Source organism: Ahaetulla prasina, chromosome 13 (assembly GCF_028640845.1).
Source record: "Ahaetulla prasina isolate Xishuangbanna chromosome 13, ASM2864084v1, whole genome shotgun sequence".
NCBI classification, from domain to species: domain Eukaryota; kingdom Metazoa; phylum Chordata; class Lepidosauria; order Squamata; family Colubridae; genus Ahaetulla; species Ahaetulla prasina.
In genome coordinates, this window is record NC_080551.1 from 11,668,155 (window position 1) to 11,684,579 (window position 16,425).

The following is a 16,425-nucleotide window of genomic DNA, read 5'->3' on the forward strand; positions in this document are numbered from 1 at the left end:
TTCATGCATTACAAAACCCTGAATTCCAGCTGGTGTAGCAGAATGCTGGCTTAATTTCTATGAGGAGACGGCGTTAAATTACCGAATATAAACCTTTCCACTCAAGTCTTCGACAAGGCGCTGGAAGCAATTTTAAAAGGAGACAAACAGCACTGACCTAAGCAATTCATTAAATTTATGGAATTTCCTGCTATCAGATACCCTGATGGTTCATTTTAAAAAGGGGTTGGGGGCAGGGTTGATTCATAAAGAGGATCAGGTTATCAATAATTACTCTGGCTGGCTGCCTCATCAGCAATCCATTTTAAATCCCAACTGCCGGGAATTGAGAATAGAAGAGATGCATTGTCTTTTCTTCAAATGGGTAACCATCTTGAAGCCATCTGGGAATGAGGCCACAGATACGGGACTATGTGGACCATAGCTTCAGAGCTCTGTTTTTAAAGCAGTCTACACTGTACACATCTAGTTTAATGAAAAGAAGGGGAGACAGGATAGCAGTCTTCCAATATCTCAAGGGAGTCAAGATATTCTCCAAAGCACCTGAGGGCAGGACAAGAAGCAATGGGTGGAAACTCATCAAGGAGAGAAGCAACTTAGAACTAAGGAGAAATTTCCTGACAGTGAGAACAATTCAGTGGAACAACTTGCCTCCAGAAGTTGTGGATGCTCCAACACTAGAAGTTTTTAAGAAGACGTTGGATAACCATTTGTCTGAAATGCTATAGGGTTTTTTTTTTGGTTTTTTTATTTGAATTTATATCCCGCCCTTCTCCGAAGACTCAGGGCGGCTTACACAGTGTTAAGCAATAGTCTTCATCCAATTGTATATTATATACAAAGTCAACTTTTATTGCCCCCAACAATCTGGGTCCTCATTTTACCTACCTTATAAAGGATGGAAGACTGAGTCAACCTTGGGCCTGGTGGGACTTGAACTTGCAGTAATTGCAAGCAGCTGTGTTAATAAGACAGACTTAGTCTGCTGAACCACCAGAGATTTCTGCCTAGGCAGGGGGGTTGGACTAGAAAACCTCCAAAGTCCCTTCCAATTCTGTTGCTCTGCTCTGCTCTGCTCTATTCTATTCTCCAAATCACCTAGAAGTAACATATGGAAGATTATCAAAGAAAAATCCAACCTAGTATTGAGAAATTTCCTGACAATGAGGAACCACATGCAAAAAGGCCAGCTGATTGCCATGTGCACATGCGCGCCAGAAACCTAGAAGAGGAACGGGCGACGCCGTGCATACGAGGTGACATGGCCCCATGGGCCACTTTGGGCACACATGCCATGGGTTCGCCATCACGGGTATGTCGTGTCCCACTCCTCCGCTGACGGCTGGGTCAGGGAAATCCGAATCAGAGCCCAGCTGATTGGGAGGAAATGGGGATTTTGCAGTAACCTTCCCCTGGAGTGGGAAGGGAATGGGGATTTTGCAATATTCTTCCCCTGGAGTGGGGAGGGAATGGGGATTTTGCAGTATCCTTCCCCTGGAGTGGGGTGGGAATGGAGATTTTACAGTATCCTTCCCCAGCTATGCCCACCAAGCCACACCCACAGAACCAGTAGTAAAAAAAAATTGAAACCCACCACTGGCCCAAAGTCACCCCTCAAAGTCCTAGGAGGAGATATGAATCAAACACCTTAACTTTTTTTTTTTTTTTTTTGCATTTATATCCCGCCCTTCTCCGAAGACTCAGGGCGGCTTACACAGTGTTAAGCAATAGTCTTCATCCATTTGTATATTATATACAAAGTCAACTTTTATTGCCCCCCACAATCTGGGTCCTCATTTTACCTACCTTATAAAGGATGGAAGGCTGAGTCAACCTTGGTGGGACATGAACCTGCAGTAATTGCAAGCAGCTACTGTTAATAACAGACTGCATTAGTCTGTTGAGCCACCAGAGGCCCAAACTAAGTTCCGACTTAGCAGGTTGGCATCTGGAAGCATCTTGGCATGTGGAATAAGGAGCTTCCCAAGTATTGGCTTTGGCCACGTCACTTGGGTGGAAGAATGCCAAGCAGTGATTTCCAGATAGTCCTTGACCTATGACCACAATCGAACCCAAAGTTTATGTTGCTAAATGAGACAGTTATTAAGTGACCCAAGGGGGCTTTTTCAAGAGGCATCTGGACTTTCTTGGAAAGTTTTCCAGAAAGTTGCCTCTCGAAAAAGCACTTTTGGGACAACCGTGACCTGGATGACTGAGAATCTCCATAGACAGTTGTTAAGGGAGTTTTGCCTCGTTTTGCAACCTTTCTCGCCACAGTTAAGTTTAGTAACATGGTTAAGTTAATGCTCTCTACATGGGGCTCCCCTTGAAGGGCATCCGGAGGCTGCAGTTAGTCCAGAATGCGGCTGCGCGGGTGATAGATGGAGCCCCCCGTGGCTCCCGTATAACACCCATCCTGCGCAGGCTGCACTGGCTACCTGTGGCTTTCCGGGTGCGCTCCAAGGTTCTGGTGACCACCTTTAAAGCGCTCCATGGCATTGGGCCGGGTTACTTACGGGACCGCCTACTGCTACCGAATATCTCTCACCGACCCGTGCGCTCTCACAGAGAGGGTCTCCTCAGGGTGCCGTCAGCGCGGCAATGTCGTCTGGCGACACCCAGGGGAAGGGCCTTCTCTGTGGGGGCCCCCACCCTCTGGAATGAACTACCCCCCGGACTTCGTCAGCTTTCGGACCTCCGGACCTTCCGCCGTGGGCTTAAAACATATTTATTTAACTGTGCAGGACTGAGCTAGATTTTAAATTATCGATTTTAAATTGGGTTTTATTCTATATTTTTAATTCTAAATTAACGGGCTTTTTAGAATAAGTTTTTTAATTGCTTTTATATTGTATTTATGTGTTTTTAAATGCCTGTACACCGCCCTGAGTCCTTCGGGAGATAGGGCGGTATATAAATTTGATTAAATAAATAATAAAAAGTAAATCTGGCTTCCCCACTGAATTTGTTGGTCAGGTCACAAAAGGGGATCACATGACCCTGGGACATGGCAATTGTCATAAATATGAGTCACTTGCCAAGTATCTGAATTTTTATCATGTGACCATGGGGATGCTACAACGGACATAAGTGTGAAAAACAAGTCATAAGTCACTTTTTTCAATGCCGTCCTAACTTTGAATGAGCTGTTGTAAATCAAAGAGTACCTCTTTGTCGGTAAATATATTTCTTTGTCGATAAACATAAATTTCAACACAAAAATAGTTTGTTGGGAAAGCGACTGCCTGCAAAGGCTCCTGGATTGGGGCTGAAAGGCTAAAGCAGAAGCAGTATGTTTCATCCCATAATTGGGTAGACCAGGTTTCCCTGATAGACCAGTCCCACCAGAAAAAAACACTTAATCTCTCCCCTGGTATAGCCAACAAAGCGAGGAGAGCCTGTGGCTTAGAGGTTAATACATCTACCTAATATGCAAGTAGCCCCGGTTCGAATCCCAGAAGGGTATGGCTAGCTGACGAGAGCTAAATAGCTTGAAATAGATCTATGCTAGTCTCCCTTTATTTCTTTGTCGGTTAAAACATAAATTCAACACAAAAAATAGTTTGTCATAAAAGCAACTGCCTGCGAAGGCTCCTGGATTGGGGCTGAAAGGCGAAACGCTCCATCCCGTAATTGGGTAGACCAGGTTTCCCTGATAGACCGGTCTCACGGGGGGGGGGGGGGGGGAAAGAGTACCTGTATTTGTAAAAGACGAAGCTGTCTTCCCCCAAACAGGCTTTTTAGCTACTTCTGGAGAGTTGATTCAGGCAGCAATCAAATTCACATCTAATGTACAATCCACTGTAGCCGAAGAAACTGAGGCTTGGGCACGCATTTGCCTGGATCAAATTCCTGGACCACATCCAAGAGTAGCAAAAATGCAAGGGGAGAGCAGAGGATGCCTCAGCCGGTCTGCCCCCTCTATTTATTTTCCTCGACAAAAGGATTCGTGTGAATACATTTAATCGGCATTCAGCCACTGCAGACCTTATTCGAGAATAACAACAGCAGCAGCAACAATATATTTAACATTATGCCTTTCAAGCAGCCAAAGGATTTCACTTACTCATTTGTTTATTTATTTTCCTTTTTAAAAAAACAAAACAAAACTGGGTTATATATTAAGTTTCCTTAGAATAGGAGATGGGGATGGAAGGGACTGAATTTTTAAAGGGAAAGCACGTTGCCAAAAGCCAGCAAATGAGTTTGTAACAGAGGTTGAGTTCAAATTGGGGAGTTTCTATGAGTTTGGCTTGATTGAAACTAACTTTAAGGGATGCAAAAGAGGCTCCTTTGCAAGGAAGCACTGAGAACTGGGCTTGTTTATCAGGGATAAAGAATACTGTGTGCCTCTGGCAAACCGTGGGCTTTGTAAGCAAACTGCAGTGTAGAAAACAGATGATCCTGGCTGCACTAGAGTTTGTTTTATAAATTATTATATAGTAACACTTACACATCATTCAAAACAGACAACAAAAAGCTAACAAAGACCAAAGCACAGCGTCTCACTGGCTCAAGGTTGACTCAGCCTTCCATCCTTTCGAGGTCATTAAAATGAGGACCCAGCTTGTTGGGGGCAATATGCTGAATTTATAAACCACTTAGAGAGGGCTGTTTAAGCACTGTGAAGTGGTATATACCGTATATACTCGAGTATAAGCCGAGTTTTTCAGCACGTTTTTTGTGCTGAAAAACGTCCCCTCGGCTTATACTCGAGTATATACGGCTTATACTCGAGTTGTTTTTTTTTTTCTTTTTTTCACATTATACCGGATGGTGCAAACTTGGCGGGCTTTTGCATTAGCGCGGGGAAGCCCTGCCGGTGCAGTGAGAGGGCGGGGCGGGGGAGCCGCCAGCCTTCTCGGCTGAGGGAGGGAGGCTTTCCCTGACCGGTAGCTGCCTCATTTCCCTCCCTCGGCTTATACTCGAGTCCCCAGTTTACCCCAGTTTTTTGGTGTAAAATTGGGGACCTCGGCTTATACTCGGATCGGCTTATATTCGAGTATATACGGTAAGTCTATTGCTATATTCTCCAGTAAACCACACCCAGATAAGCAGGTATTAACATCAAACCAAAACAACAAGAAATCAACCAGAAAACAATACCCTAAGCAAGGAACTAACAAAGAGAAAGCCACACCTCTACCAATACTGGCAGTCCAAGCTGCAGTATAAAAATGGGGAGCAAACCCCATCCTCCCTAACACGGATGGTGTTACCTAGCCAGGTAATGAAACATCCGCAAGAAAACAACCAAGCTCAGTGAGCAGCAAGGATCCTTCATTTCAACCCTGAGCTACAGAGATTTTCTTCTATTGGAAACCAAAGAGTTTCCTCTTGGTGAAACTTTTTCTTCTTTGGTAACTTTAGCTATCTGTCCCTAAGTAGAGGTTTCTTACTAATTGTAGGTTCTAGAACGGGAGAACTAAAAATAGCACTTTATACTTAGTGCTAAACGCCTTTTTAAGCCGACAACCAGAAAACAACAGATTTTTTTTTAAAAAAAAAATTGAAAAGAAGTGCCCTATTGTTTCATTGTTTGCCGAAAGAACAAGGGGTCCTAAACTCTGCTTTTCTTTCTTTGACAGCTGAGCAGTCAAGTCAAAGGAAGGCATCACTTCAATGCGAGAAGAAAACGCAGTTTGTAATATAGAATAAAAAAGAAAATAGTAGGAAAATAAGGGAGGAAAAAGGGAAAGGAGAAGTGTAAGAAAAAGGAAAAAAAAGAAAGAAAAGGCAGTGGACTTCTGACTTTCTTTGGTGCAGCATATCAGGAACAGAGTTGGAAGGGACCTTGGAGGTCATCTAGTCCAACCCCCTGCTTGCACAGGAGACCTGTACTAGGGATTCGAACCGCCGACCTTTCTGATCGACAAACTCAGTGTCTTAGCCACTGAGCCACCTACCTAGTCAGGTATTTATTACTTTAGAATAAGATGGTAATATCAAACCTCAACTTTTTACTTTCACCTAATAATGTCAGCTAGCCATTTCTATAACAAACCTATCAATCACTAAAAATCAAAATTTCATTTTTCCCCCCACCTCAAGCACAAAGTCCATAAGCGGTTTCCAAGAAGAATTCCTGTGAGTTTACTACACTGGCTAGATTACACCTAAGCAAAATTGTAAGTTGCTTTCATGTAACAAACACATTGATCAAGTATGGTAGGTTAAGTTGATGATTCAATCTGTTGTACAAGAAAATGACGAATTCCCTAAGCCAGAATTAAATTAACCTCAGTAAACATGCCTCAGTAATTCAGCCAATGGAGATAAGGCCTCCGGTTAATTTTAGGTAGGGAACATTCTGAATTAGCTAGCTTTTATATCTGAAAAAGGATTACATTCCTGTCCGTGACCTAATGAGAACACATTCCCTCCTTTGGTTTAGCAATTAATAGCGTTTCAACATCTCTGTTTTAAACAAAATTAAGGTGGGTGTGGACATTCTTGTTTTAGTCCAAGCAGTTTATACATGTTTGGAATCCATGCCTCTTGTAATTAGGTTAATAAGAGCCGTTTTTGCAGTCTTTGAGATCTCGGTGGACTGCAACATTTGCTGCCTGAATCTCACATAGAATAGAATAGAATAGAATAGAATAGAATTTTTTTTTTTTGGCCAAGTCCACCCATTTTAGTCATTTTACCCTGAATCCTGCACTTCCTCTGATCTAAAAATCATGTGATTCATAGGGCGTTATTCATCTGCCACTAAGAATGTGCGACGTTGAAGTCTAGTCCTCCAAAAGCAGTAGGTTTCTCAACTTCAGCAGCCTCAATATGCACGGACTTCAACTCCCAGAATCCCCCAGCCAGCCTGGAGAATTCTGGGAGTTGAAGTCCAGGCGTTTTAATGTTGCTTAGATTAAGAAACACTAGCCAGCCTGAAGAATTCTGGGAGTTGATATCCACGCAATTTAAAGCAAGTGAGGTTCAGAATTTTTGGCTGGGAAAAGCTGCATTGGGTTAAAAAAAAAACCAGATTTTTCTGGCATATTTCTATCATCAACCGAACTCCAGAGGGTGGACTAAAAGGAAGCTAACCATAAAACTGCTTAGCCTGTAAAACGAGACACTACAATTTTCCATCTATTCCACACCCCCACCCCAGTTTGCAATGCATTATTCAGTGAATTCCCAAACCAGGGATACTATGCTAAAATCTTGCTGCATATTGCAGGATGCTTTTAACATTTCCTAGAAAGTCTAATTCTTGCAGCAATGTAACCTATATAGAACAAAATGTCTTGAAAAAAAGCAATGGAAATCTGGTAAGAAGTGAGCTATTGTGAAGAAGAGAGTCATTTTGGCCTAATAATCACTTCAGTGAATTATGTTATTGTCAGCATCACATTATAAAAGAGATACTCGGTAGGGAAGTGTGCTTGGAGCAGAAACACATTCAACCTTTTTCTTTGGCGGATTAAAATAGCCAAGAAATGAAATCCTGAGGGCAGGATTTTGACCGAAAGGGAATTAAGATTATGGTATATGGTAAAAAAAAACAAAGCTTAACAGTGGCCTTTCAAACTTCCAGGAAAATCTGCATGCCAAAACACAATCTAATCCATTGGTTAGTAGATTATGGTACACATGAAATGCCTGCTTTGGATGGTGTACTCCAAGTGTTATTAACTTCTACACAACTCATTGGTGATTTTTCTCCCTTGCAAGCAAGCCTGACTTCTTGTTGTTGTTAGTTGTGAAGTTGTGTCCGGCCCATTGCGACCCCATGGACAACGTTCCTCCAGGCCTTCCTGTCCTCTACCATCCTCTGGAGTCCATGTAAGCTCAAGCCGACTGCTTCAGTGACTCCATCCAGCCACCTCGTTCTCTGCCGTCCCCTTCTTCTTTTGCCCTCTATCGTTCCCAGCATTAGGCTCTTCTCCAGTGAGTCCTTCTTTCTCATTAGGTGGCCAAAGTATTTGAGTTTCATCTTCAGGATCTGGCCTTCTAAAGAGCAGTCAGGGTTAGGGTGACTTAGCCTGACTTAGAGCCGATGAATTCCCTTGTCAGCATTGACATTTCCTAAACCACAGACTGCAGTGGTCAGCTTCTGGTCTTGAAGCCTGGGATCTGCTTGGCCCTGGTAAAAGACGTGCCCCGGCAGGCTTTATCAGTTGAAGCAGCACTCACAGCCGCTGTAGGGATGTAAAATGTGGTCACAGGGCAAAAGTCAAGAGGCCCCGATGTACCTTGCAATAGTTAAGTGTTTCTTAGCAGCCTTTCTAGCAAGAAACATGGTTAAGCAATAGAGTTTAAGGAAGGCAGTCATTGTCTCGTCCATCTGCAAAGGGCTGAATTAAACACGACTCTCGATTATATACATCAGACTTACTTCCGCCCTTTCAACCGGCTCCATCGCCTGCAAAAATGCCAGTTCTTTATGGGAACCTGTAGTTGCTTCCCTATAATGTTCACAGCGATTCAGATCCTCAGTAACTCGTCTTGGCGGTATCCCCATCGATCTGTCTGGTGATTCCCCTAGTCCAGGGGCTCCCCAATCACTTAGTGGGCCGTGAGCTGTTTGCACCTGGGCCGCGGAAAGAGCGGGTGAGCAAATGCATGTCCATGCTCGCAAGAGTAGCGGGCGAGTGTGTGCCCAAGTTCTCTTATTTGCTTGAGCAGTGGGCGTATGTGCATGCCACTTGCACAAATGCAGCACCATGCATGGTGTGCTTGCCAGCTGGTCACGTGGAACCATCCCCTTCTCTTCCCGCCTACCCCCCCCAACCCAGCTGGTCCTTAAAGCGGTAAAGGTTGGGGAAGTCTGCCCTAGTCTCTCCAGACTACAGGAGCAAACTATGGACATTACAATACGTTCCAGTTGCTTAGATCATTTTACCTGCAATGCATAAATCAGCAGCCCCAGATTACTTTTGCTATTAAATAATTTAAGGTTGCAATCTCAAACCGTGATGCACGGAGGCTGAAAACGGCTGGCGGGTGGGGGCCGGCAGGGCTTCGGCAACATTCAGTATGTAAGACGCACCACAATTTTCACCTACTTTTTTTTTGGGGGGGGAAATGCGTCTTATACTCCAAAAAGTACGATATATATATTTTCTACATTTCATAGTTGAGTTCACTTCTTTGCCAGGGGCCTGTCTTGAGACACATCTCCTAGCCTCTGCTTAAATTTCTTTACTCAGGACCAGTGGCTACCAGAGGCTGGACTACAATGCCCATCAGGACAAGGTTGTCTTTTTTTGGGTGTGTGTGTGTGTGTTCCGTATGGAAGGCCCCTCTTCTGGAGAGGGGAATGTTGCCTCCACCATGATGTGTTTTCCCAAGCCTTTTAAAAACATGTCACATGTCTTTAAAAAGCCATTCAAATAATGGATTTCATGGGCCAGTTTATTAGGTTTCCAAATGTACCCTTAAAAGGTGCAATAGGAACGTTTTTAATAACTGAGCCAAAACATGCAGAATACACACGCGCTTGTGTCTCCATTTAGTTTCTCCTGGTGTGGAAAGAGATCGAATAGAGGAGGCAAAGAACATAACCCTGCTTCACCACGCTTTTTAAATAATTGCCTCTCCGTGCATTTTATCCTGGCCTCCCCCGATCCTGTTTCCCTCCCTCGCTCCGGTCTCCTTGACTGTGATGCTTAAGAAGTTGATGAACCAGCAAATTGCTACCATTTGAGCTTTCAGAAGTTCAAGAGAAAATGCATCGGCAGAGAAGAAGCCGCTAGCTGCAAGGCAGCTCTTTCCAGTCTATCTTAAGCCACCAAATTTGCAGTTGCCTTTTTAAAAAAAATAAAAAAAAATAAGATAGCACTTTGGACTTATTCCTTCTCTGAAATGTGGGGGAAAGCAATTCTGGCCACCTTACAGGATTGCAGTAGGGAAAGCGGGAATAATATGTGTTAAGCTGCGCATACAAGCTTAAAAATGACACATATTACGTACAATAAGCGAGAGTTAGGCTTCAGAGTGTGGCTTTCTATGAAAGTAACAATCCTGGTTTGGATGAAAAAGCTAAAACAAACCGCAGAGACGAATTTCCAAGCTTTGCCTCGCTACTCCCTCCAGCAGGTGGAGCTAAGTAGGTGTGTTTGGGAAACAAGCATGGTGGTTAAACAAACCAGGTGGTCATTTGAAGCTATGCTGATTTCCTCCTGATGAATAAGCCAGCATCTATTAGCTTTATTCAGACCTGAAGGCAATCAAAAGGACTTGATTTAGACATACGCAGGTACTGTAGTCTCCGACTTAACGACTCACAGTTGAGCCCAAAACTTATGCTGCTAAGTGGGAACTTGGTTAAGTGAGTTTTGACCCATTTTACGACTTTTCTTGCCACGTTTGTTAAGCTAGTGCAGTTGTTAACTAGTAACACGGTTGTTAAACGAATCTGGCTTCTCTGTTGAGTTTGCTTGTCAGAAGGTCCCAAAAGGAGATTAACAGAGTTGGAAGGGACCTAATAGGTCATCTAGTCCAACCCCCTGCTCAAGCAGGAGACCCTATACCATTTCCGACAAGCGTCCAGTTTCTTCTTGAACGCCTCCACAACTTCCGAAGGCAACTTCAGTTCTACTGATTGATTGTTCCCACTGTCAGAAAGTTCCTCCTCATTTCTAGGTTGAATATCTCCTTGGTCAGTTTCCATCCATTATTCCTTGTCTGGCCTTCAGGTGCTTTGGAAAATAGCTTGACCCCCTCCTCTCTGTGGCAGCCCCTCAATTATTGGAAGACTGCTATCCTGTCTCCCCCAGTCCTTCTCTTCACTAGACTAGCCATGCCCAGTTCCTGCAACTGTTCTTCATATGTTCCAGCCTCCAGTCCCCTAATCATCCTGGTTGCTCTTCTCTGCACTCTTTCTAGACTCTCAACATCTTTTTTTATAGTGTGGTGACCAAAACTGGATGCAGTATTCTAGGTGTGGTCTTACTAGGGCTTCATAGAGTGGTATTAGTACTTCACTTGATCACAGGACCCCGGGATACTGCAACCGTCATAACTATGAGTCAGCTGGTAAGCATCCGAATTACGATCTCATGACCACAGGGATGCTGCTCAAAGTGTGAAAAACGGTCATAGGTCACTATTTGTAAGGTGACAACCGTAGTAGGTCCTTGACTTACAACAGTCCATTCAGTGACTGTTCAAAATTACAACGGCACTAAAAAAAGTGACTTACAATCGTTTTTCACACTTACGACCACTGCAGTATCCCTATGGTCATTTGATCAAATTTCAGTTGCTTGGCAACTAGTTTGTTGGTTCCCCGACCTTAATTTTATTACGGTATTGCTCGGTCTGCCCTGACATAGTTCCCATTTATGACGGTTGCAGTGTCCCGGGTCACGTGATCCGCTTTAGCGACCTTCTGACAAGAAAAGTCCATGGGGAAGCCAGATCCGCTTAACAACCATATTAACTGCAACGATCCACTTAATAACCGTGGCAAGAAAGATCGTAAAATGGGGTAATCTCACTTAACAAATGTTTCAATTACCAACATAAATTTTGGGCTCAATTGTGGTCGTAACTCGAGGCCTCTGGTGGCTCAACAGACTAATGCAGTCTATTAACACAGCTGCTTGCAACTACTGCAAGTTCAAGTCCCACCAGGCCCAAGGTCTTCCATCCTTTATAAGGTAGGTAAAATGAGGACCCAGATTGTTGGGGGCAATAAAAGTTGACTTTGTATATAATATACAAATGGATGAGACTATTGCTTAACACAATGTAAGCCGCCCTGAGTCTTCGGAGAAGGGCGGGATATAAATTAAAATAAAAAAAATATATCTGCCTGTACATTGATTCTTAATATATAGATCTCCCATATTCTTTCAGACTAACTAATCTGCTCTGGTGCTTACAAATGTGCTGAGACTATAACTCTCATGCTTTTCTGAAAATCATTCCCAGCAATTTCTTTTACATAATTTCACTTTAAGGCATAAAATAAGAGGTATCCGTTTTCTAATGATTCTTCTTTACCAGCCCTATATATATTTTTTTCTTCTGGGTATGTTTGCTGTTCTGCTATCATGACTATTTTACAGGGAGACAGTATATAGAAGAGAACAATAGAATATTAGGCATACTAATTCTGTCTCTTTAAATTGCACAGGTGGTTAAACTTTGGTTTAATCAATCTCTTGTGTTTCCAGACCTCATGGCTGAAAAGGCCTTAGCTGGAATAAGTTCCTCTTTCTAACTCTTAAGAAGGGAGGGAAGGAAAGGTGCAGTGAGTAACCCAGTTGTGCAGGTAAGCCGAGTTTTAAAAAATACACTCAGAATTAAAATTCTATGAGAATTAACTGCCTCATTGTCAATTTGCGGGCTTGTGGTAAACTCACATGGCTCCAAGTTTCATTTGAATGTTCCTGAGGTACGGTTTATTTATTTACTGAAGTTCAGTCTCTTAGGAACAAAGTACATCAAATACTGCTCGCTTCAGCAGAGTTTATGGTGGTTGTTTTTTTAGGATGCAATCTTTATTTCTGTCTCCAGAAGAGAGAAATAAATACTGTTTGCTGCTGAATTAAGATATGGGTTGGTTTTTTTTAAAAAAAAAAAGAAATAAAAAATGGATGTGTTTAAAATGTATAGATGTCAATTAAGAATTATTCATCTAGTGACCGCTTGAAGTTACAAATGGCACTGAAAAAAGTGACTTACGTCCATTTTTCAGACTTGGGACCACCGCAGCATCCGCAAGGTCATTGGATCCAAATTGGCAACTGACTCGTATTTATGACGGTTGCTGGGTCCCAGGGTCATGTGATCCCCTTTTGTGACCTTCTGACAAGCAAAGTCATTCAGGAAGCGAGATCCACTAAAACAGGGGTCTGCAAACTTGGCTCTTTTAAGACTTGTGGACTTCAACTCCCAGAGTTCCTCAGCCAGCAAAGCAAAACTGCCTGAGGAACTCTGGCAGTTGAAGTCCACAAGTCTTAAAAGAGCCAAGTTTGCAGACCCCTGCACTAAGACAACCATATTACTAACCTAACTGCAGTGCTTCACTTAAAAACTCTGGCAAGAAAGGTTGCAAAATGGGGCAAAACTCATTTTTTTTTTTTGTTTACATTTATACCCCGCCCTTCTCCGAAGACTCAGGGCGGCTTAGAGTGTATAAGACATTTAACAAATGTCTCACTTAGCAACATAAATTTTGGGCTCAACTGTCATTGTAAGTCAAGGGATATGTGGGATTTTTTTTTCTTTTCACTGAGGTAGTGTGGAAAATACCGTGCAAGAATTTAAGGATTGTGTTAAAAGTTTCTCACTGCCACATTTGAATTGTATGCACTCCCAAAGATTTATTCATGCACTCATCCTTATTCCTCTCTCATAAAGAGAGGCATAATGATGGTTTTAAGCACATCTGAACGAGCCATTGCTAACTGAATTCATTCCTTGTGCTAAGCTATAAACCAAAAACTACTCTGGCTGGATTTAACCATCATATTAAGCTAAAATGATCCACCTTACGACTTCCTAAAATGTGAGGACTTAATTATACAAAAATATAGGTCATCCAAGATAGTCCATTCCTCTGCCCTCTGTTAACCCGTAAGAAAGTTTGATACTTAAGCATCTCCCGTACTGATTTGGAAGTCTGAAGGTTAGGCAATATCTGGAGGCATGTAATTGTAATTTGGTTATCACAACATAGTTAATTGGGCTTCAGTTTGGATATATCGGAGATCTATCAGCCGTAAAATCAATGATCCCACAGATCATTCAGCGCTACTTTCCAACTGTAAATACTGAATACATTGAGGAGAATGAGGTAATTTTTATTTTTTATTTTTTGCTGATCTGTGGAATCACGATGAGACCTCCGAGTCTTTGTAATCTCCAAAGACTTCCTTCATCCCTTGCTTGCGAAGACAACAGCTGACTAAAATTATCAAACCACACAATTAAAATGGTAGCTGTCGGGTAAACAACAATATTAGCAGGATCTTAAAAGCAAGATATTTGGATATAAAACATACGGCACAAATAAAAACATTGAATTTTGTTTTGTTTTAAATCAGATGGGAATCTTCCTAGGCTGATATAAATAGGATGTGTGGGGGGGGGGGGGGGGCGGAGAAGCAAAATTAAAACTAGTTGCCTGCAAAAAGTATGTGAAGACAAACGAAAGCAAATATGTTCTTATTCATACCACCATATGAAATTTATACGTTGTCGCCATCTGCTCAGGCTTTAGATGGGTTTATAAGTATCCTGGCTTCACTTTCTACGTGAGCAGTGGGTTGGACTAGATGACCCGCAAGGTCCCTTCCAAGTCTGTTAACATAGTGTTGTTGTTTTTTTGTTGTTGTTAAAAAATAAAAACTTTAAAAAAAAACATAGTTTAAACAAGCAAGACTATTCCTTTCAAAAAGCAGACGCCCACTGTAATTCACAAAACTGTACAGCAAGCATTTTCCCACAACCCCTTATGTGCGTTTAGAGTTCACAGTCAAAACTCTGCTGGAGATGACAAATGATAGATTGACTCCGAAGCCTCCATATCACAGGGCAAATCCCAGGTTTGCCTTAATAAAAAACCAGCATTAATTATCCATATAAGTAACGACACAATTTATCCCGTAACAAAAAATATATATAGAATAATAGAATAATAACCGGGTTGGAAGGGACCTTGGAGGTCTTCTAGTCCAACCCCACAAATAAAGTTCACAAAGAAGAGGGCAAATGAACTCTCTTAAACTGGAACTCAGTACTGAAATAACTTGAGAACTTTGCAAGGAGACATCACGGCGCAAAATAAAGGAACTTTGGGGAAGAGAAAGTATTAGGCTTTCTCAGCAGCCCAGAACTGAAGAAGCTCCTTTGATGAGAAGCGAAACATCTTCCAAGGAAAACAAGAGACTCATGTTGCCTCTTGAAAGGAAGAAGAAAAAAAAAAGCACCTTTGGGATAGCACTCCCAAGAGTTTATTTAATTTTAAAATTGCTTGTAAGAAGGAAAAAAAAAAAACATTCCTTTTTAAAAAAATAAAAGCCCCCAAAACCCGCCTCCCACCGACCCGTACGCTCTCACAGAGAGGGACTTCTCAGGGTGCCGTCCGCCAAGCAATGTCGGCTGGCGGCCCCCAGAGGAAGGGCCTTCTCTGTGGGGGCTCCCACACTTTGGAACGAGCTTCCCCCAAGCTTACGTCAAATACCTGACCTTCGGACTTTCCGCCGCGAACTGAAGACTTATCTTTTCATTCGCGCGGGGCTGGCCTAAATTTTAAATTTTATATTTTAAATTTTAAATTACATAAATTTTATCGATTTTAAATTTTCTATTAATTTTAAATGGGGTTTGGTTTTATAAATTTTAAGGTTTTAGGCTAATTATAATAAGTTTTTTAATTCGTATTTTAAATGGTATATTGTGGTGTTCTGTATTTTATTGTTGCCTGTACACCGCCCTGAGTCCTTCGGGAGAAGGGCGGTATAAAAATCAAATAAATAAATAAATAAATAAATAAATAAAATCTTCCTGAGCCTTTCCAGCATCTTTTGACTCACTGCTGAATTATTGTCACTTTGAATGCACGCTACATTAAAATTAAATTTGGTTGCATACAGCTCTCAAAGGGTCTCCGCCTCCAATATACCCACCCCCTAAACAGGACCAAACACATACAAAATTGTGCCTATAGACCCACCTGTATTATATGACAAGAGGAAACGACATAGATGCATACACGCACATGGCGAGGGAAAAAAAAGGAATCTTGCGAGTTTGTTTAGCAGGCAACTGATGGCCAAAGCCTTTTTTTTTTAAATTCCCCCAGAAACCGCGGCAGGGAACAATTCACACCTTTCACCCGCTTGTTAATGAAACCTGGTTGCTTGGTTCACACAACCCCCAAGTCACACGGGTTTAATTTTACAAGCAATCTTTCCGCGTGCGGCGGGTAACGGGTGATCGATCCCCTGTATCCTATTTGGGGTTTGTTTGTTTTTCTAATCTCTTTTCTTTAATGACAACCCTTCCCCCCCCCCTTTTAAAAAAAATAAAATAAAAATAATAAAAATCCAGCAGCGAAGGGAATAATGCAGAAAAATAATGCTCACCTCTTGGATCTTTCAAGGTGGGGCGGGGCTGCCTAGATCTCCACCGTAGATCTCCACCAACCGCCCCTCGGGGGCGTCTGGTTCTCCCCTCTTTTTATCCCCCCCCCCCGATACAATTACAATAAAAGGTTTGAAAGTAACTACTTTCTCCAAAGCTCTACGGGGCACCGGGACCAATCGGAAGAGGGAAAGCCTTTGTGACGAAACCTGCCGCCGCACCAATCAAGCTTCTCTTCCTTGTAAGCGGCGGGAGGGGGGGGGAAATTAAAGATGCGGCCAATCGGAGTCTTAGAAAGGGATTCTTGGGCGGGGATTTAGCCGGGATGGGTGGGGTGGAGTGAGAAGTATTCGAGTTGAGACGGGAAGGGAGGGGGAGGAG

General features: G+C 42.6%; 1 protein-coding gene across 1 annotated transcript in view; it reads right to left on the reverse strand.

Annotated features, from left to right (window-relative positions):
- Positions 1 to 16,211, reverse strand: part of KLHL25 (kelch like family member 25) — a 32,445-nt gene extending 16,234 nt beyond the window's left edge. The window contains exon 1 of the mRNA XM_058156732.1: positions 16,047 to 16,211. The gene's annotated coding sequence lies outside the window, so the exon portion shown is untranslated. The remainder of the gene's footprint in view (positions 1 to 16,046) is intronic.
- Positions 16,212 to 16,425: the final 214 nt, after the last annotated feature.